General features: G+C 34.9%; 1 protein-coding gene across 2 annotated transcripts in view; it reads right to left on the bottom strand.

Moving 5' to 3' along the window:
- Positions 1-20,628, bottom strand: part of LOC144451518 (glutamate receptor ionotropic, kainate 2-like) — an 84,025-nt gene extending 63,397 nt beyond the window's left edge. For both annotated transcript variants that reach the window (XM_078142387.1, XM_078142389.1), the window contains exon 1: positions 20,337-20,628. The gene's annotated coding sequence lies outside the window, so the exon portion shown is untranslated. The remainder of the gene's footprint in view (positions 1-20,336) is intronic.
- Positions 20,629-21,737: the final 1,109 nt, after the last annotated feature.

Below are 21,737 nucleotides of genomic sequence, written 5' to 3'. Positions count from 1 at the left end.
ACTAAGTATCCAGGAGGTTGTTCTATGTCAGTGTCATGTGTTACTGCTAAGGGAGTGTAATATTACGCATTAGTGTAATTGTAGTTGTGTGACACCACGCTTTGTTGTGTTGTATGACGTCACACGTTATTGTTGTAGTTGTGCTGTTTGGGTTGTGTGATGTGGCATATTGGTATATTTGGTCTCATAATAAGCAGCTGACACATACTGTTAATGTATTGTGTTAACGACATGACACGCCTGAGTGAATATAACCTCCTGAACTTATAAGAGATTGTTTGTCACGAAATATGTTTGTTTTGAAATCAAAACTCACAATATAGCACCACTGAATACGACAATTGTCTTAATCAAGACTAAAACAAAAGAACAATGTCTTTCCTATTCCAAAACTAGCAGAATAGAAACTAATCCCTTCATTTTTTAGTTCACTCAGCCACATGTCAAAAAAAAACTTTTGGAAGCAGTTCCCATAATATAATAATATTTCGTTCCCTGCTGCTAACAGGAGGTCGAGGTATTCAGGATATAATTCATGATTTAAAGGTAATTAGTCAACAAGACCTTGTTTAAAATCGACATATTTGTTGAAATAATATGATTGCATGTCATTCCATAGATAGATATATCGTCCCAAATTATATCCATAGCGTGAAAAATAGTTTGATATGCCATTAACTGGGGCATGGAGTCATTGCTTCAAAATAAATGAAAAAAATCAATTTCACATTTGCACTTAATCAGAGCTTCCGATAAGACATATCTTAGTGTGGAATGTGGTCATACTCAATCAAACTATAAAATACGTGGAATAAATTCAATTGTACTCCATTATGCTTTATGTTTCAATATGCTAATTAAGAAATGCCTGGTAAGAATTTGTAGTTCAGATAACCTGACGCTACGTAATGTTTCCATACCATTCATAATTGTTATGTACTTGTAAAAATTATCAGAGAAATTCATAAACTGATAATACTAATTCAAAAAATAACGACACTGTACTGTAAGCTATACTATAAACTAATACATTTTCACTTAATACCAAGAACAAAAACAAGAAAATGTGGTTTAAGTATCATCTATACATTAACACAGTGTACACAAATATGCAGAAATGCAACATTAGGCTAACTGAACCAAAACGTACAAGTCGGAAAATTTCCTGGATGCAAACAATATCTAGGCTAATAGGAGCTTATGATATGTCTAAAAAAAATTTTGTATATTATCAACACAATGTACCAGAATCAAATTTAGGTTTGTTAAACCAAAACCTTCAAATCGCGAAATTTTCCCGTAGCAAAAATATCCTTACTAACAGTAAACCAAGAGAATAGAATTGAGCAAAATAAAATAACTTATCCTACCATTTTTTGAAAAAATACACAAGGGCTTATTGTTATGCCTTATTATACTGTTATATGTCCAAGATATGCATGGGATTATATTGAAAATAAGGTTTATTGGTTGGTTTGATGTTCAGTTGATTAATTACTCGTATTGACTAAAACACATTTGATAATTTCTCAGTCTTTAGTTTAGTCTTTGTATACAGTTGTGTGACGTAATGCCATATTAATTATTATTGATCACTATTATTTAATTGTTGGAATCGTTACCACAGCAACAGTATAATATGCATGTGAATTTGGAAAGGAACAGGGGATACCTAATTACAATTTATTTATCAATCATAATGACGTCACAAAAAGGTCTTATTTTGGAGTACAACGCGTCAATTTTAGAAGCGGGATAAGTTGTTTCATTGTCATGTTAGGCCTGTCTCAATTGTACCGGTTGTGTACATCAGTACACTTTGCCAATAGGATAGCTAGACTTCAATACAATTTGCTTCGTATTCTAAATGAATCAAAGTATTACCATTTATCATATTCAATTCAGACAAAAAATGGAGTAGCAAAACCATCTGCTCTGCCGTTGAGACAATAGCCAATATTGAGCTTTAGGAATGGTAATGCATTCTGGTACTTTGTCTGTACACGTACTGAATCGACTATCAGCTGGCGACGATAAACAACAATGGTAGCAGGAAAAAGAACAATAAAAATACTGCCAAATGCAACAAATGGCAGTCTGGTATGGATTAACGAATGGAATGAATCAAGGTGTCGGTGTAAGCAGATTTAGGTTAAAGTTAACAATATTTCATTAAAGTCACTAGTATCAAGTGGTGCATCGTTACCACCACCACCACCACCACCACCACCACCAACAACAACAACAACAACAACAACAACAACAACAACAACAACAACAACACAGACAGACAGACAGACAGACAGACAGACAGACAGACAGACAGACAGACAGACAGACAGACAGACAGACAGACAGACATGATGACTTGAGCCTGTGAGTTAGTTGATAATATACGTGTATTTATACTGAGCATTACCCAGTATGACTGAGTTCATGAACAGGAGAAACGAGGTGACATGACCCATGTAAACTAACAATATAGACCCTGGAGATAAGTTCTTGGTTTACAGTTATACATAGTTTGTGCCTTTTTTGGGAGTAATGCCCATGCACAATTATTGTAAAAAGATGACCATTCAACACACCATTCACAAATATAGATGTATTGAGTTTTTTACAAACGTGTGACATCACACAATATGCATGGTGCAAATAAAATAGCATATAGCAATTTGACCTTTAACCTTTGCATTGCCAAACATGCGCAGAAAAGAATACCAAGCTTCAAATTCTGTAATACTTTTCAAAATATAATCTAATATGGACAAATTACACCAATTAATGAAATTGAGATATTAATTTACAAGATTAATATCTCCAGAGAATTGAATTGTGTCTCAAAATTACGAATAAAACATGCTTAAAATGGTAAAGGAATCAAACAGGTCACATTAACCTTACTTGGATATGTGCTACTCTGTAGTTTAATAATGGTAACACTAAGGTCAAAGTTTTACTACATTCTTTCATCTAATGACTTAATTATGTACCTTGTTTTAACAGAAACGTTCATTTTACAGGAATGCAGGAAAATGGTCGATAAATCAACTGTGGTTTGTCATAGGAAGTGTTTCTAATATCATATCCAACTTAAATACAGAGAGACATTGCCTTGGATTCTAAGAACAATTCTATGAAATGGGAAATTATGCGCACCCCACCCCATATTCGCATATATATATATATATATATATATATATATATATATATATATATATATATATATATATATATATATATATATATATATATATATATATATATATATATATATATAAACTCAGTGTACAGTTATATATATATATATATATATATATATATATATATATATGTTCACTTATTCATATGCATCAAATTTGATACATTTCCAATATTAATGTTAATATTTTTCCATATTTGAAGAGCACAAATCCAAACACGTATTTATCTGACAATTCTTAAATCGTTACAGCAAGATCAATATTGCATATTGAAAAGGAATATTCAAACTGTCACTAACCCAAACGAATTTCAATCTTAAGTGTTTTTAAATTGTAGCATCAGTCCAAAATTCTCAACGAAATCTAAACATTAAACATCTCAATTACCTTCAAATTTGGGATAGGCTAATGCATGTGATTTCTGTAATTATTTTTGCTCATGTGACAGTTTGAACATACGATGCTAAGTTCTTCGTAGCGTCAAACATTTTAGACAAAATCAAAATATCTTTTGCCTATTTTCTGATTTTTACAAACCCTGATCAACCTGTACGTTGCTTTTTTTTTGTAGTGCTCGTTGTGTAATGTCTTGACCATTAAAACACAATGTTCACAGGGAATAACTTCGCAAATATTTTTAACGGTTTCTGTCCACGTACTATATATAAATCTTGTCGCGGTTTAATGCCTATTTGACTTATGGGAATAGGGGAAACATTTTAAAACGAACGTATGCCCACGAGAGAACTGTTCCAATATATGTTTACATAATCTTATCCTCATATCGTTGAATATTACTTCATCGACTCTACGGGACCTCAGGAAGTCGTATGAAAGTAATTTCCAATCTTAGAAACGAACGGTATGTAAAGCACTTACAAGACGTCTCACAGAACCCTGCTAAGTAGTGCCCTATCAATAAATTCTATCATGATGCTGGCATTCGATGGACTGGATGAATCTTAAGATTTCCGTAAATGTGAAATTACTTTCTAGTAATTTTCTTTTAAAAGTGTCTGCGGACCATTTTTAATTCATACCATACATACTATTTGAAACTGTGCAGAGCAAGGTATTTTCTAGTTTTCGATATCATCAAACATCATTAATACAGGATAACATCTTTAATATGCCCGATATTCTGCTCCCTGGCGGACTGAAGATAAGCATACCTAATCGTATCTCAATCATCCTAAATATGCTATCATACCCTAAAGGATCACATGCCAAAAATATCCAGGGTTTCTGGGATACATTAGTTTCAGTTCACAACTCATTGGAGTCTGTAGTAGCATATACATTCTGAAACAAAACGCATGACCGAACGTCGTATCTGTTGACGTACACAATCAAAACAGTCAATCTTCGAATCTAGTTTACCCAACTGATGCCGACGTCAGTCCGTAGACAAATATCACCTACTATGCACTATAATGCAAATTAAGAGAATCAAAAATTGGAAACATTCCTGAACAGTGTCCCGATGTGTTTACTAAATAGAAAATGTCTTGGTGGAATTAGTCTGGAATGAAACTCGGGAAAACGAATGATATATCGATAAAGGTACATAGCATAAATGAATAAAATAAATGAATTCTTGAATAAAATAGTAGTTATATTTATAGATGGTATATAAATCAATCAATATATAAAGCAATATTAGTTATAGGACAACATTTTAATGTCACATAGCTTAGTTTTTTCTACGATGGATATGTCCAGAGCCAAATGTCAGCAGTCATTTGCTGACAATTTATAGAAGTACGCAGACCCTTTCAGCAAATTGCTCATTGAACGCACTTATTTCTGTCAAATTTCAAAATGAATGTTTGTGAAAGTGCTGCAAGAAAATGGATCGAGTCAACGAAAGATCAAAATGTTTTGCTCTCAATGCCAATGATTTCATGTTTCAATGCTTTCGCTTTTCCTTTCTGAAGTTACTTTGTTGTAAGTTATATTGCATCATGGACTGTGGCTTTGCAATATTGTATAAATAGCCCCTGTAAATAGGCTTTGTACGAAATGGGAAAACAATTTGGAAATATACTGGGTAAGGTGTTTTTAAAGCACAATACAATGAAGGTAGCATTCGTCTCGGAAATAGAAGAAGTCGTTTGCTTTTACTTTGTTTCTTTTACTTTGTTAAAAAAAAACCGTACTAGCAGTAACTTGGTTACAATCAGACAACCAACACTACATTCACTGGTTAAAATGCCAAAGGCCAATTATTAGACATTACAATGTCAACCAGAGGTCTGTTTTACCTATAAGTAGAGTATAATCCAAAGTTGAAATTGTGATTCATTGAGGGCATTTTTGAGTGCGGACCTGAAAATCAATTTGATTTGATATATTGTACCATACTATGTGTACTGCTACAAAATATACTTACCAACATGTGATTCAATACTTTTAAGGGTGTACGATATTACAAATCATTATACCTCACAAAACAGTTTTAAAAAAAACGCTCCATTTCAGCTAGTGCTGCTTTAAATTAACTGAAAGGATCTTTTTTTTCAGTTAAAATTAAGATGGAAAATGAAGGGTCAACATGTAATTTTTTTTTTAATAAGGCACAAAATGATCTTAAGATGGATTCACTTTGTATTTGACAATAGCCACCAAACACTATGTTAACTCTATGGCAAATAATAGATTGGATATTTCCCTGAAAACGGAGTGTGAATAATAAATTGAATTTGACGATTTTAAAAGGACCAGGAAAAGCTTTTATATAGGCATGTTTTGAGTGATTCGAGCTTCTTTGATTTTTAAACAAATGTTTTCCTTAATTTAATACAGTGATTTTAAAGTCATTTGCTAAAATCAAATCTTTGTATTGAACATATTCACAAACAGTTTTCAGCTTCTTATTAGAGTTTCAACAGCTGCAACTGAAAACAAATTATAGATAACATAGACCACTAATTGACATGTATAATGTCTAATTATTGGTATTTTAATTTATTTGTTAAATACATTATATGTTTTCTGATCGCAAAAATAATGCCTCAGTTCCAGCCAGTGCAGGTTTAAAACAGTTTGATTTTTAGCATCCGATCGCGATATAGACAGGTTGGTAAGCAGAAATGAATAATATTTCATGCACATACAAATCGAAGCAAACCAACCAATCAACTTCGATAAAACATACTAATTGACTGGCAAATTATATATGCACTTTCATACAGGCTTCAGTGATTGGATTACAGCATGTCACATGGTATGGACTAGTGACTCATAGTGATCTCAATTTGCATACGGAGGGCAATATTTGTTTTTTCCCTACGGCACTCTTACAATAGCACAGGATTCCTACCAGTGATTTTCGTTGTCTGTGGGAAGAATACGTGCCTGGGAATGTGATGTGTTACAAAAAAAAGAGAATTATTGTGTAGCCTTAATCGAGCAATAGTAGACGTCATATTACCCGGCATGCTGCTATGTAGTAACTAAAGAGTTCTTGCATAACAGCCCTTGGGGTAATATGACATCTACTAGTGCCCTCATAGCCAGGTAATGTGTGATGCATGTGGAACTATGCAAAATAATGTCTAAATTATAGTGTTTGTGACGTATTATCTTTGATATGTGACACTGTGCAAAATAGTTTCTAGTTCAACAGATACGTCTGATAGTGTCACGTGTTCTGATATTCCCTTAACAATTGAAGACGTTGGTTTTAATGAATATTCATTTAAAAGTCAATACACGCCGAGCCGAAGTTATTGCATGAAACAAGATAGTGTTGGACAATTTATACATTGTGAGGATAAATAGAATGTGTATCTGTATATCAGAATAGACAATCTAAGCGGTGACAGCTGTTATGTCTGTCTGTCTACACATTGATTTGAGAAGATGATGACTGCAACATGAATAAAGTTTGAGAGCCAGGATTGTTATCTTGCTTATGTCACTACCAAATCATACCTATTACATGTCATTCGTCGTGCTATGCTGTGAGATTGAAATCACATTAACTGAACTGTTACAACTCAGGAAGTGGTCTAAATATTGAATCAGTCAATGAACAAATGTTCTAGTTCTTCAAATACCTTAAACAATTGATTGAACTATTACAAAGATGTTACTAGTCTAGCAGAACAACATCAAAACCGTGTCAACAAATTGTTACTGTATCACCCCAATATGTAGTAATCAACCATATTGGGTTAGTATTAAATATTGGGTTAAGGTGTTATTACATATTGGGTTAGTATTACATGTTGGGGTGATACAGTTACTACATATAAATTGGTTGATTGGTTGGCCATGTGATAGTTTGCTTGGTGTACATGTGTTGTTGTGTTAGTTGGTTAGTTCCAGGTGGGTGGGTGGGTGAGTATGTTTGTGGATTAATGGGTTGGTTTTAATGTCACCTCAACCAAACTTAGCATATGCATTGCAAACTAAAACACTATTACAACCAAATTGAAACAGCGAACAACAGTCTACAAAGTACTAATAAATGGTTCCTTGTAAGTCATCTTATAATATAAGCAGGACTATAAGCACACACGAGATCACTCACAAGTAAATTGCTCTAGCAGACGGTTCATGCAACAAGCGTACAGTACAACCATAAATCTAAGATTTGGTTCACTCGGTTTTATACCACCCACAAGCCAGGTACAACAAAAAGTATGGAATATATATACACTCTGGTCGTTCTACATTACGACAACGCGTATCTATGTCACGACCACGCGTACCTACGTCATTGTTCTGATGTTTTCCAAATATAGATTTTGTTATATTACAGCCAATGGTATTATTATATTATTCCCCAATATTTCTTCATTCAGTCGGAAAATGCTCGTGACCTAAGGTGTGTCACTTCAAGTTACAAATTATTTATTTATTTCAGTTAAGGGCCACAGCCCATCGTACAAAGTTGTATTTTACATGACAGAACAGGATTAGTTAAAAACAAAAACAGAGAGCAATTATGTACAATAAATAAATAAATGATACCATAAGAAATGAAATCATTTATAGGTGTCAGGTATGTTTTAAGGTATGTCACTAATCGTCTAGCGACTCGTAGTGACAAGGATCCCTTATGTCACTCATATTTTCCTTGGTTGAATGAAGAAAAATATTGGGAATCATATCTAATAGTCGGTTTTCAGTCTTTGTTTCCTTCTCTATACAGTTATTATAATTTATATGATACACATATCAATCATAAACTACGTAATTATACAGTTGCTATTTTATCATATCATATATTAGGTTTCATCATCAAAATGACAATATTTCACAATTCAAATATTGCACCGCTCATGTACTATTTGTAATATTTACTTATTGTAACCATATACTGTTTTAATTAACTTGCGACAGAAATCAGTCGATCCTTGAATCCATTCATCTATACATCCACTCATTCATTCATTCATTCATTCATTCATTCATTCGTTCATCAATTATTTTTAAGGTGTGCATTAAATCATTCAGAAATATATTGATGCATACATACATACATACATACATACATACACGCACGCACGCACGCACGCATGCGCACACACATACATACATACATACATACATACATACATACATACATACACACACACATGCATACATACATACATACATACATACATACATACATACATACATACATACATACATACACACATACATACATATATACATACATGCACGCACGCACGCACGCACGCACACACACAAACACACACATACATACATACATACATACATACACACATACACACATACATACATACATACATACATACATACATACATACATAGATACATACATACATACATACATACATACATACATACATACATACATACATACATACACACATACATATATACATACACGCACGCACACACACATACTTACACACACACACACACACACACACATACATACATACATACATACATACATACATACATACATACATACATACATACATACATACATACATAAGTACGGTTATTGCAATATTTGACTAACCACAGGTATTTTTATAATGCAATTAGTTAGTAAATATTTAACTACATATATTTTCGTCATGTAATTAACTATTCATTAATTAATTTATCAGTTCACTGAATAGTACGATCATGAATCATTTTATAAATTAATTAGTGAATAATTAATTGCATTATGAAAATATATGTGGTTATATATTTACTAACTAATTGCATTATGGAAATATCTGTGGTTAGTTGAATATTGCAATAACCGTACTGATGTATGTATGTATGTATGTATGTATGTATGTATGTATGTATGTATGCATGTGAATATATTTCTTAATGATTTAATGCACACATTAAAAATAATTGAATGAACGTACGTACGTACGTACGTACATACATACATACATACATACATACATATACATAGATACATACATACATACATACATACATACATACATACATACATACATACATACATACATACACACATACACATATACATGTATACATACATCAGTACGGTTATTGCAATGTTTAACTACGGGTATTCTCATAATGCAATTAATTATTCATTAATTAATTTATCAGTTCACTGAATAATACTATCATGAATCATTTCAACCTATATTTAGTGTCTCTGTGTGTCAGTGTGTCTGTTTGTAAATGAGTGTGTCTGCCCTTGTGTCTGTATCTGTCCCTGTGTTTGTGAGTTTGCTATGATGGTTTCACTTGTTCCAAGGAAGTATTTTAATATCATTACTAGTAACAGAAAAAATGGAAACTGTGTTTGCTATCTTTATTATAAGAGTGCGAGATTTCCATACATTGATACATTGCAGTAGCACTATTTCATAGACTGATACGTATTGGTAGTACATGTACAGAGAATGTTATATTTAATACTATATCAACACAGTTAGATTGTTTCACTGTTTAATAGTTTACTCTCCGATAAGCGTTGACGTTTACTCTACAAGAATAATAATGAGCTGAGGAATGGTTTATTGGATTGTAACAGCTACTTGACTAATGTTGATGTCTACTTTCTATATCTTCTGATCACAGTTTACCCTTAGGTTACATCTTGTAGTAAATTAGTTAGAGAAATTGTATGCAGTTGTTGTCAATTTATCTATTGTATTTCTTAATCGTTCTTCATGATAATGACAGATGTATTTTATATAACGTTCTAAGATATTGTTTGTTCTTTACTTACAGCGATCATATATTTTTTAATTTCAACAAAATCGCATGTGCCTCAACGCTGATTTGTGTGTTTATCCGTCATGTACAGACCGTTCAGAACTCATTTGAAAATGTATATGATAGCAAACCCGAATTCTCTTTATTTGAACATCATGAAAGCAAAACACCCCCGCCATTTGCTCCGTTCCTTGTCGGTGTTTTTCATCTCGATATTGAAAATGTTATTTTGCAAAGAAACAAAGTTGGTACCGTTGTCTTCAATCAATACTCATTAATTTTGTAGTGGTAATTTTGTTTATATATCTGCTCCATTGTAAGAAAAAGATGTCCGATAATTGGTAATCACGTGATGTCCGATAATTGGTAATCACGCGAGGTACACGTTAGACCTGGCATCAGTAATGTGTTGTGAGATTGGTATTCTCACCGAGTTCATTGGCTACTATAGTTAGAATAGAATCGAATAACAGACGCAATATCCCAAATTTGCAATGTATACAAATGTACACTGCTTTGTGATCTCGCAGCCGAACAACTTACTTGTATTTTACTTTATGGCAATGCCTATGCAAACGAATGCGATAATGTATACACCCTTGTGCTATTATACAATATTGATCGTACACTTCAAAGAACGCAAACTCAAGCACCGTCGCAAAAAAACTCTTAAGTACCCTAATGTGGAAATAGTTTGGAACACTTGATGCATAATATAAAGCCGTTTCCCTGAACCTTCTACGTTTGCCTGAATGAGGAGGTCACCTTTTACTATATACAAAGTTATAAACAATGAACATTACTGTATTTTCCATTTTCTCTTTTGAAAGGTTTCATAAATTATTCATTCGATATTAGTATAATAGTCGTGCAGCTCGGTGATGCATAAACACGAGGAATATACGGTGACAATGGCACGCTCCTTACATCTTAGTAACTCCTTTCTGCGATACGCAACACTAAAGATAAGCTATTGTAAATTAGTTTGTATGATGTCGAGATGTTAACCCGCCGCAAAACAAACTAAATAATAAATATAAACCTAGATTTTAGATCTTATCATGTCAGGGTTCTTTTTTATAATTTTGCTCTGAAATAAAATCCACACCATTTGTTCCAATTCGTCTGTGACGAGAGTGCAAGTTCAAGTACACCCATTCTCATTAATTCTGTGACGTCCCGGTGTTAACTCGTTAAGCTGCCGCCACACACAACACGACAAGGGTACTGGTGTTTCGTTGCAAGAGTCTGCTAGGTCTAAAGTTTCGTCAGACACTCTAGGCACGGTAGTTTTGAAAGCAACTAGTACAAAATGATTTATATAGTTAATAGGAAATCTACGTCGGAGTGGCTGTTTCGAAAATGCAAGATAATCCCACAGACATGTGGCAATGTAAGAGTTTGATTACAAAAGCTTATTGTAAAAGCCCTCTCTGTAGGAGCCTGCGACAGTGTCGACAGACCCTGCCTTTGGCAGTACGTTTATTGCCAATTAAAGTAGCTTACAAAGACAGGTGGTGTATTTTATAACTACCAAATGCCAACGACATGTATGTTTTAGCCTTGCGGTTTTTACGTCTGGAATTCGAAAATTTTCCAAAAATTGCAGCGTCTAAAAAAATGCAAGCTTTGAATTTTAATAAACGATAACATATATTATTTTATGGGCTTTCGATTATGCATTTTCCAACGATTGATATATTCGTGTACGGTTCCCCTAGGAATCTTATTAATAAGCATTTCATAATTGGCAACTGGCGCATGGTAAAGGCTGATTATTCAACGCTATGAACATCATGTTATCACCTGTCCCTCATCGTCACAATTTTCCTACTATTTGATGATGCGAATTTGTTAAAATAATGCTAGTCTTACAATAGTCAGGTAGATACATGTTTGATAAGATGTTACTCACCTAATACGTATCTATGCATTACGGGTACACTACATCGAGTTATGAATTCCGTTCCGTGACCGCCGTGGTGTATTCTGCATCGTACTTTCCAATCCACTTTTTGTGCTTCAATTTCAAATTATGAAAGCTTAATCCAAACCGAGACACAAATAGCAGCGCACGATTCTACCGTATTCGATTAAAGTTGTCAAGACTTACTTACGATTTAAAGTGAATATAACTGCACTGCATAGCCATACAACCCTATCCTCACTGAACGGGACGTTTTTCCACAGTAGCAGTGCGCGTGCGCACATTTATTGTCTTTTCTGTGTATAAAAGTGAACCATGGGGTTTTTTGCCTGTGGCTTAGATGGCGAAAGATAACGTAAGAGCACGAATTCAATCTATATTTATATCTCGTATTTACTGATGATAATTTAACCTCAACGTGCTATGTTGACATTGCGACCTTTTCCAGGCACATAAACCTATAAAAAAGATAATTGCCACTAAAACCGATCTGCAATTTACTATGAAATATGGTCCTAAGTCAACTGTACATATACATATATGTATATGGCGACAATTTGTAAAGCCCTTTTCAGAGATCATGTTACGATGTACAACTTCATGTTCTGAGTGTGAAATTTGTTTTTCATTTAGTTTTTATTCGTCAAGGAGGTTGAAATAACATTTTTTGTTAAGTGACAATACCGCGATGTTTCTAATGTGTTCCACATCACCAGTTACAGCGTTAGGTTAAAGTGTATACACAATATATACGTTATGAGCCGATGAATTATCTAGAGCGGAGTGTCAACGTTGAACCCACACAGAAAAGAGGGAGTAATGATAAAACTATATTATACGACATTCTATTAACACTAAGTGTCTAAACTGTGTACATTCTATTGAAAATTAATCCTCGGAGCAAACTAAAAATTAATTACTTTGACATTTTTCATGTACGACAAATATTTAGCAATAGTTTGTCATGTATGAGAAAATCAAATAATATTGTATCTTCATCATTATCAATTAAAATTTGCCCACGGTATGTACATATTTAACAATTCAGGGGGATCGGGGACCTAGGTATAAGCTTGCGTTTACATTTTTCACGTGCAGCATGAAGAAATAAGCTGTCTTGAAATATCAAATTTAACCAAATTAAAAAATCAAATATTCACCATTTATTACATCCCATATCGTGGCATCTACGCGAGCGACTCCCGATTTTTATTGGAGGGGTATTTTTTGTTGTTCGAGGTTTTCAAAAATCATATTTTATCATTGTATTTCATATTTCATTTCTGTGTAGAATATCAAGTAACGTCTACGGCTTTCCTAATAATGTCAGCGAACTGTACATCGCCCATGCACTGCGACGATAGGGAATAAACGGCAAGTAATATTGATGAGTGATAATGTCACAGACAACAACCGTTTTGCTATTGTGTGTACAGTATCTTTCTGCTTATATGATATCGTGATTAAATCGAGTGACGTTCTGCTGTTTGGTTCTCCTATGTCATTGATAAACTGATAGTGCCAATACTTTGATAGCACGTACAACATATGTCCCCCAGCACTGTTTCGCGGACAATTTCAGAGATATAATCAAAAGCACACCGCTAGAGAAGAAAAAACATAAACATGTACGGTTCGTTTATTTTTCATGCTTTCATGTAAGCTTACAATTACAAGATCAAGCTTGTCACCAATGACAACAATATTTAAATTAGACATATAAAATTTAATTGAAAATGACAATGCTTAGATTTACAGGCTGTATATGTTTATTAGGTATCGAGTCTTTAACAATACTTTACGGATATAGGTTAAGGAAATGTTATTTCTGAATGCGTAAAACTGGATCACACGGCTCCATTTGAACTGAAACACCATTATAGAATGTTCATAATGTAAAACTTCCTGGAGAAGACAATGGTTGGTGCATTCACGTTATGTTTTATGCGTGGATTGTTCACTATTCCCGACATTTATAAGGAATAGGCGTGTGCAGGTCTCGCTACCATTGAATAACGACAACCTCGGGGTTATGCATGTGGAATTTAGTGAACGTACATTAGAGACGTCCCTGAGCGCGCTGACTATCCGCGGGTTATATGGGTGTCATGTTGCTCAGAGATACCTCGTCAAGCTTCCACTCTCAAAACTCAACAAACCGTTACATCAAAAACATAAAATATAAAAAATTAAAAACCATGAATTGAATGCGAAATCCATGAAGATTTGATCTCAAATTAAACTCTGAGTACATCTCGCCTGAAATAAGTTCATTACACAGTTACTGTCATACTATTGCGTTCTATCCGTTTAAAATGAAAACATAATACTCAATTCTCTTGTTTATTTTAATTGAGACATATTGTATGCAATATACAGTCAGAATCCACATTCCCTGTCTGGTATAAGTTGTGTTACAATTCATTGGGAAATTATTTGAAAAATCCCCAAAAATTTGGAACATACGATACATTACGCAAAGGTAAGCTTACAGTCCCTAAAAATACGGAAAAAACAATGTAGTTAACACCCTGCAGGGATATATTTTACTTAAGTGCGATCTAGTTAGCAAGCTGCTTTATCTTTAGATATCCTTCTTTCCCTCTGAAGAATAAAAACCACTGTGCCCTTAGGACTAAAATGGTTTATTACACATTTGATGCACGGCTATTGTTATTTCCCTCTGAGAGAAATAGGTATTATTTTGTCTTAATTAACGACATGCTGAAAGATTAACGACTCCTTTCAAAAAGGGATGGTATTTTGGATTTTGAATTAAATAGTAAAATGTTTGTCAGAGAGATTATGAAAAAAAATAACGAGCCCTCTTTAAAAGAGAAATTGTTTTGAATTTTCAAAGTTTAAAAAAAATGCCTGCAAGAGAGATAATGAAAGTCTAACGAGCCGTCTTGAAAAGAAGTATTATTTTGGATTTTAGATTTAAACAATGTTTGTCAGAGAGATTATGAAAGATTAACGAGCACTCTTTAAAAGATAGATTATTTTTTTGCATTTTGAATAAAAAAGACATGTTTATTAGAGAGATGGTATTTGGAAACTTTGTATTGATGAACTCGTAAATTGCGTGGGAACATGCAACAAACATTCGAATAAGCTTAGATATCGTCGAAAACAATATCACAGTTGAAGAAAAATATTTTGCAATACTCAAACTATTATTACTGAGTTTCAGTCTCACATGTGAACACTGCCAAATAGATATAAATTGAATCTCAAGCTTCCAGCATGAAAAAAATATGTTTGATGGCTACCTGTAGTATTTTAATGAATAATTTAAAACCTAACATATTAATTATGAATGTTACATTAGTTAAACATTTTTTAAAATTAGTTTGTTAGATATAATGATTTATTCATAATATTGTACACCCTGAACGGTATTAAATCACATGTGGGGTAATGTATTTGTGTAGTGTAGCTGTACACATAATATGGTACAATAAATCCAATCAAATTGATTTTTAGGTCCGCACCCCAAAATCAACGCCCTCAACGAATCACGTACTATACTACTTATAGATAAAGCAGGGCCCTAATTGACATGTACAATGTCTAATTATTGGTATTTTATAAATTTTTAGTCAATTATATTATTGGTTGTCTGATCGATAAAATAATACCCAAGGTGCAGCTAGTGTGAGTTTTAAATATTCACAACCTCAGCCATCTTTCTAAGTATGCTGACGTGCCTTGTAAAGAGATAGTATACCAGTGCAACGACCCCTTTACGTCATCTCTGTATCTCCACACCTCGTGTCATTGACATGATAAATCTCAACTGCGTAATTGGAAGTTTGCTCTTTAAGTGGCCGAACTAGTGTCAAGAAAGGGCAATTTCAAACCAATCAAACTAGGGTAAATTAAAGAACTCAATGAAGATAACAACTGGAATGTGTTAATGGCGATAATTGTTTGGTTTGGTGGAATATCACACGTAGTCGTAGTTGAAAAAATATGACTTTGTTACAGTACACGTCATAGACCAAGGGGGAGGAGCCACGAGTGATTGACGTATATTCAGCCTCTTTTTTCTAATTTATCACGTGATGCCAAGATGAGTGGTCAAAAGGAAAAAGGTTTGCAACGTTATTTTCTAGTCTTGCCTTATTTTTAACAATTTTGAAATTTTTTCGATACTACTGCAAAGGTCATATTAAAGCACGAATTCTTTAACACCATAAATACACGAGACAAAATTTGGAAAGCGAAATTTCGTTTAACTGTATTATTTCTCAATAAATAATGTTGTTTGACACACCCTTCGGTGCGCGTGCGTGTCTGTATGTCTGTCTGTCTGTCTGTCTGTATGTATGTATATATGTATGTGTATGTCTCTGAGTCTGTGTATTGTTTGTTTGTCTCTCCTTTCTTTTATCAAGAGAGATAAAAGTCATGTTTTCAATTTGTAAACAGTCTTGCTTATTTCATTGCCTCTTCTCTGAAAGGTGGAAGTGATACGTTATATCATGCCTTTTATTTGATCAGTATACTTTGGTCATTAGCCTAAGGAATGACTATTTAATAGTAAGTTATAACACATACCTTCAGACATGTCAAAACGGTCTGCAACGATAAACTACTTTTAAAAGTGAAAAACCTAGTAAATCTATTTTCATTGATATCATACGGTCATCGTCTTGACAACCGCAGGGCCGTTTTACGGCAAACATTACATATTTGCCCCCCGGCGCCCTACACTATTCGAAGCATGAAGAAGATTGTTCTTTTGACAATAGACTCAGCTCTTAGCTTAGTAACATCAGGATATAAATATGCAAATGTAATACTGAATTTGGTGCTAGTAAAACAATATTTGGATAATTCCAGAATTGCTAATTGCACAGCGCACCTTACAGAAATGACAACAAATAATATTAAGCTGTATCATTATGGCAACGTAACCATTCTTTGAGAGTGTAGCTGCACCAGCTGTACAGCGACAAATGTATCGCGGAATACACATGTACAACAACATAGTTAGCCATGCATATCAAGTGTCGGTTGGGTAAAGTCACAACATGTTCCGACATAACCAGTGCTCATGGCCACATATATTTTGAATTATCTTTTATTATATACGAATATATATCGCATACACTATCAGAATCACTAAAGTTTGACGTTGTTCCCATTAGATATTACAAACTTAAGAAATTCTAATATCTTATACCAGTGTCTATCTTGATCTCCCGATTTCCATTTCCCGCTCTCCCTCCTCTTTATCATTGTCTGTATCTCTCTGTCTTTAAAAGTTTAGTTTATCCTCTCTCTGTTCTGCTCCCCTTTCTCTACTCCCTTTCTCGACGTTCTCTCAACTTCTCTACATCCACTCCCCTTCTCTACTTAACGGTCTGTCTGTCTGTCTGTCTGTCTGTCTGTCTGTCTGTCTGTCTGTCTGTCTGTATGTATGTATGTATGTATGTATGTATGTATGTACGTATGTATGTATGTATGTATGTATGTATGTATGTACGTCTGTCATTCACACACACACACACACACACACACACACACACACACACACACACACACACACACACACACACACATGCACCTGAAGCAATCTACTAAACTGTATGCTTTTTCATACTAGCACACTCGTCTCAATGTATGTTGTATACAGGTCAACCAAGTCATTACATCTGCATTCACAGCCGAATGCAAGTTGTACAAAAGCCCTAACCTACTATATTGTCAAAGCCCCAAGGGTGTTTACCTCAAAACGTGAGTACAACTTTTGTTGGCTGAATGACAAGCATAGAATGCCTAACTCTAACTTTGTTCCCTGCAGCTTACACCAGCCTGAAGACTCATTATAAGGCCGTGGCCTGAGTGAGCTCATTCTTACCCCATTCAGTTTCATAGCAGGTTAAACATTATGAACAGATTTATTTCTCGACGGCCTAAACTAAGAGTGTTGCCTAGGTTATACCAGTCCTAGTCTGCTTATTTTTATGATGTATTTTTTATAAACAGCTTCATTTTTACTCCGTGTAACTTTTTGTTGCAGGTGACTCTCTCAAGTCGTTTCCTTGGCTACGCCCGCGTGACTCCTGCTATGTACATAAACAAAGTGGGTGTCAAGAAGGTTTAGCTTTTCCCATGGGCATGGACAATAAATCTGTCTGATCTTTCTTATTTAATAAGTAGTTTTAGTTTTGAAGTGACGTCACTATATAGCTATTTGTACGCTAAGAGATGTACCAGTCATGACAACCTATTGTGTCAGTATGGATTAGTTCCCGACAATTGTACATTGGAGAAATAAATTCGTTTTATTGCGTCTTAGGATTGTTGTGTAATTTTCTCACACACTGCTAATTGTCCACGTCGGATGCTAAGACCGTACTCGTTAACATTTGCAAGAATTAGAGTGTAAAAGGGGAGTTGTGTTAGAGCCAAATGTTCTCATCGCAGAGAAACGGTTTATTTCGATTTCAAAGTTTGTTAGAAGTTAGGATTTCGACAAAGATAAATTTGAATTTGAGTCTGATATGTAGATATTTTTCATGACTCAAAATCACTCACCACAGATGTACTCAGCGATAGCCCACCCACCCAACCATCCACCCACTCACCCATTCAACCACTCACCCACCCACGTACCCATCCTCCCGTCTATATGTCCATCCAACCAACCAACCAACCATCCATCCACCAACCCACCAACCCATCCATCCATCCACTCATCAAATCACCCATTCAACCATCCATCCATCCATCCAAGCCCCTACCCCCATCCATCCCCCCGTCTAACCATCCATCCATCCATCCGGTGCATCCACACATCAACTCATCAAATCACCCATTCAACCATCCATCCATCCATCCAAGCCCCTACCCCCATCCATCCACCCGTCTAACCATCCATCCATCCACCCGGTGCATCCACACATCAACTCATCAAATCACCCATTCAACCATCCATCCATCCAAGCCCCTACCCCCATCCATCCTCCCGTCTAGCCATCCATCCACCCACCCGGTGCATCCACACATCTACCCATCAAATCATCAATTCATCCATCCATATACTCTTCTCACTCTCTATTTACATTTAAACAAGAGCGGCGGCGGCGGTGGTGGTGGTGGTGGTAACAATACACTGGTCAGGGACGATTGTAAATGGCATCATAAAGTGTTTGGTATAATCCAATTGTACTGCAATGCACTCAATGTTTATACCAACACAATGGTAGAATACAAACACACGGCAATCGATTGAGTGAAGTCATGCATGTGGACCATGTAATACAAATACTTGTACAATTCACAGGTAAACCGAGCCTGGAATAGTTGTATAGTTTTTCCTAATGTAGCCTGATACGAAAACTAATCATATGACAAATGCAATATATGCCGTTTACAGCTGACGCAGAAACAAGTTACATGTATGTGTACTATACCTTGAATCAATGCGCTTGTAGTCAGTCAGTCCGTGATTTGTTAATCAATGTTCCAAAACAATTTCCTGTGACGTATGTACATATTCCACGTCATTTATACGGCAAATTATTGTCGTTAATAACCTAGCGTGTGTGCCAGTATGATAAACAACACAGTCGTCCCTAGAGTGTTTCCAAAGGTTGGATATCGTTTGATATTACACACACTTTCCAACATTGATCATTAAAATCGCACGTTCACTTTGAGCTAAAATGGAGCTTTGGAAACACAACTTTGCAAATCCGAGGTTGTCGACAGAAGGTGTACGTATTTGGTATTTACTGGCGATAGTTTCTAAATATAAGCCTCAAGTGTTGTTCACTTATGTGACCTTTTAAACTGATACCCAAATGCCTATAAAAGAAGAGAATTAATGCAACAGCTTGGCCCGTTGAATAATTGTCAATGGAACCTAGAACGAGCCAGTTTAATGTTCACAAACACTTACTGGGTTTTGACGACAAGTACTCAAATGTGCAATCAGTAAGGTTTCCATAATCCCGTTAGGAAGACTTCAATGTCCTTAGTTTAGAATTTTCAATATAGTTTATACATACCATGAAAATGGACAAACACACTGCTGTCGTAATGTTCTACTGGGTTTCGCTGCCTGCCTGTGCAAGCTTCATTAAGAGCGCGTCCGTGCGTCAATTCAAATGTTTCAACTAAGGCTCACACGTAAAAATCGACGAATACCTCTTCTTGTCCTGACGCATTAAAAAAAAATACAGCAGACCCAGCCGTCGTCACAACACGTCTCAACCCGCTTACGTTTTTTTTCACGAAGTCCTGGTTCGTACAAATGAAATGGAGATATGCATGAGTACACGTACGTGATTGAAGTTTTAAAGACAGTACAAATTGTTGGCGATATATCGGAGGCTATCCGCTTTGACGCTTTGAAAGGACGGACGAATAGCCTAATACTACCAGCAACCTCGTCAAACTGCTGATGTCTCGCTCTGTTAACCTTTCATACATGTTTTGTGATGAGCTGAGTCTTTTGTAATCTGCACACGCCTCGTGTATCATAGCAATAGTTGTCATAATTTGTGTCCAGGGACACAGGTAACCATAGGGAATCTTATATATGTCGGGTGAATTATGATTTAGAAATAAGGAAAGTCAGCATTTCCCTATTGCTGATTCAATACTTTGAAGATGAGTCAATCCCCAATCAAAGTCTACACTTTATAACTTCGAAACAACGACGAGAAAAGGAGAGTGGAATTTGTAAACTTCAGAGCTGACGAATGACTTGCTTTGTCGTTTGTCCTTGTCTGTTCATTAACCAAAGAGTGTATATTCTTATCCCTATCGTTATGTAAGAGAACATCCCCACAACATTGAGGTAGATTTTACGTTTTACTCAACTAGACAGCACTATGCAATATAAGGCTAAGAAAATCTTACTAATTGAAAGTTTTTGCATCCTTTATTCATGGAATTATATTATCAGGGGAATACCTCTGTTTACGGCGACACACTCTGCAACTGACGCCCCATTTCCAACTAAGGCATAACAAAAAAAATTGTGTGGTTCCGCTCAATTTTAGAATAGGTGGGGTAGGTACATTTTTTTATTCTATTATATATATTTTTTCATTTGTGAGTGTCTAGTTTAGGTTTTCCATTGTTTTCCAAATGGTCTCTATGATATTAATTTCTTCCTATCAGATGTACAACCATTACAGAAAAAAAGAACAGTTTTTTTATATTGTCTTTTTAAGTTGATATCAGTTTCCGCATCCACTATTTCTCGCGAGACTTCACAATTTTTGCAATTTTATTATGACCTAAGTTCACTTGCAGAAAAGTCTTCTTAAATCATAAGTTTCTGTTTGGATGTATCTAGATACTGACAAGGTTTCCGTAGTATGGGACCCAGGCCAAGACACGCAAGAGAGAATTGGACGACGGCTCATTAAGTGATTCTTGATCATGGTTAGACTTGCTCA

This window comes from Glandiceps talaboti, chromosome 21 (genome assembly GCF_964340395.1).
Source record: "Glandiceps talaboti chromosome 21, keGlaTala1.1, whole genome shotgun sequence".
Taxonomy (NCBI): Eukaryota; Metazoa; Hemichordata; class Enteropneusta; family Spengelidae; genus Glandiceps; species Glandiceps talaboti.
Note: the sequence above shows the minus strand (reverse complement) of the source record. Positions and strands in the feature narration are given on the sequence as shown.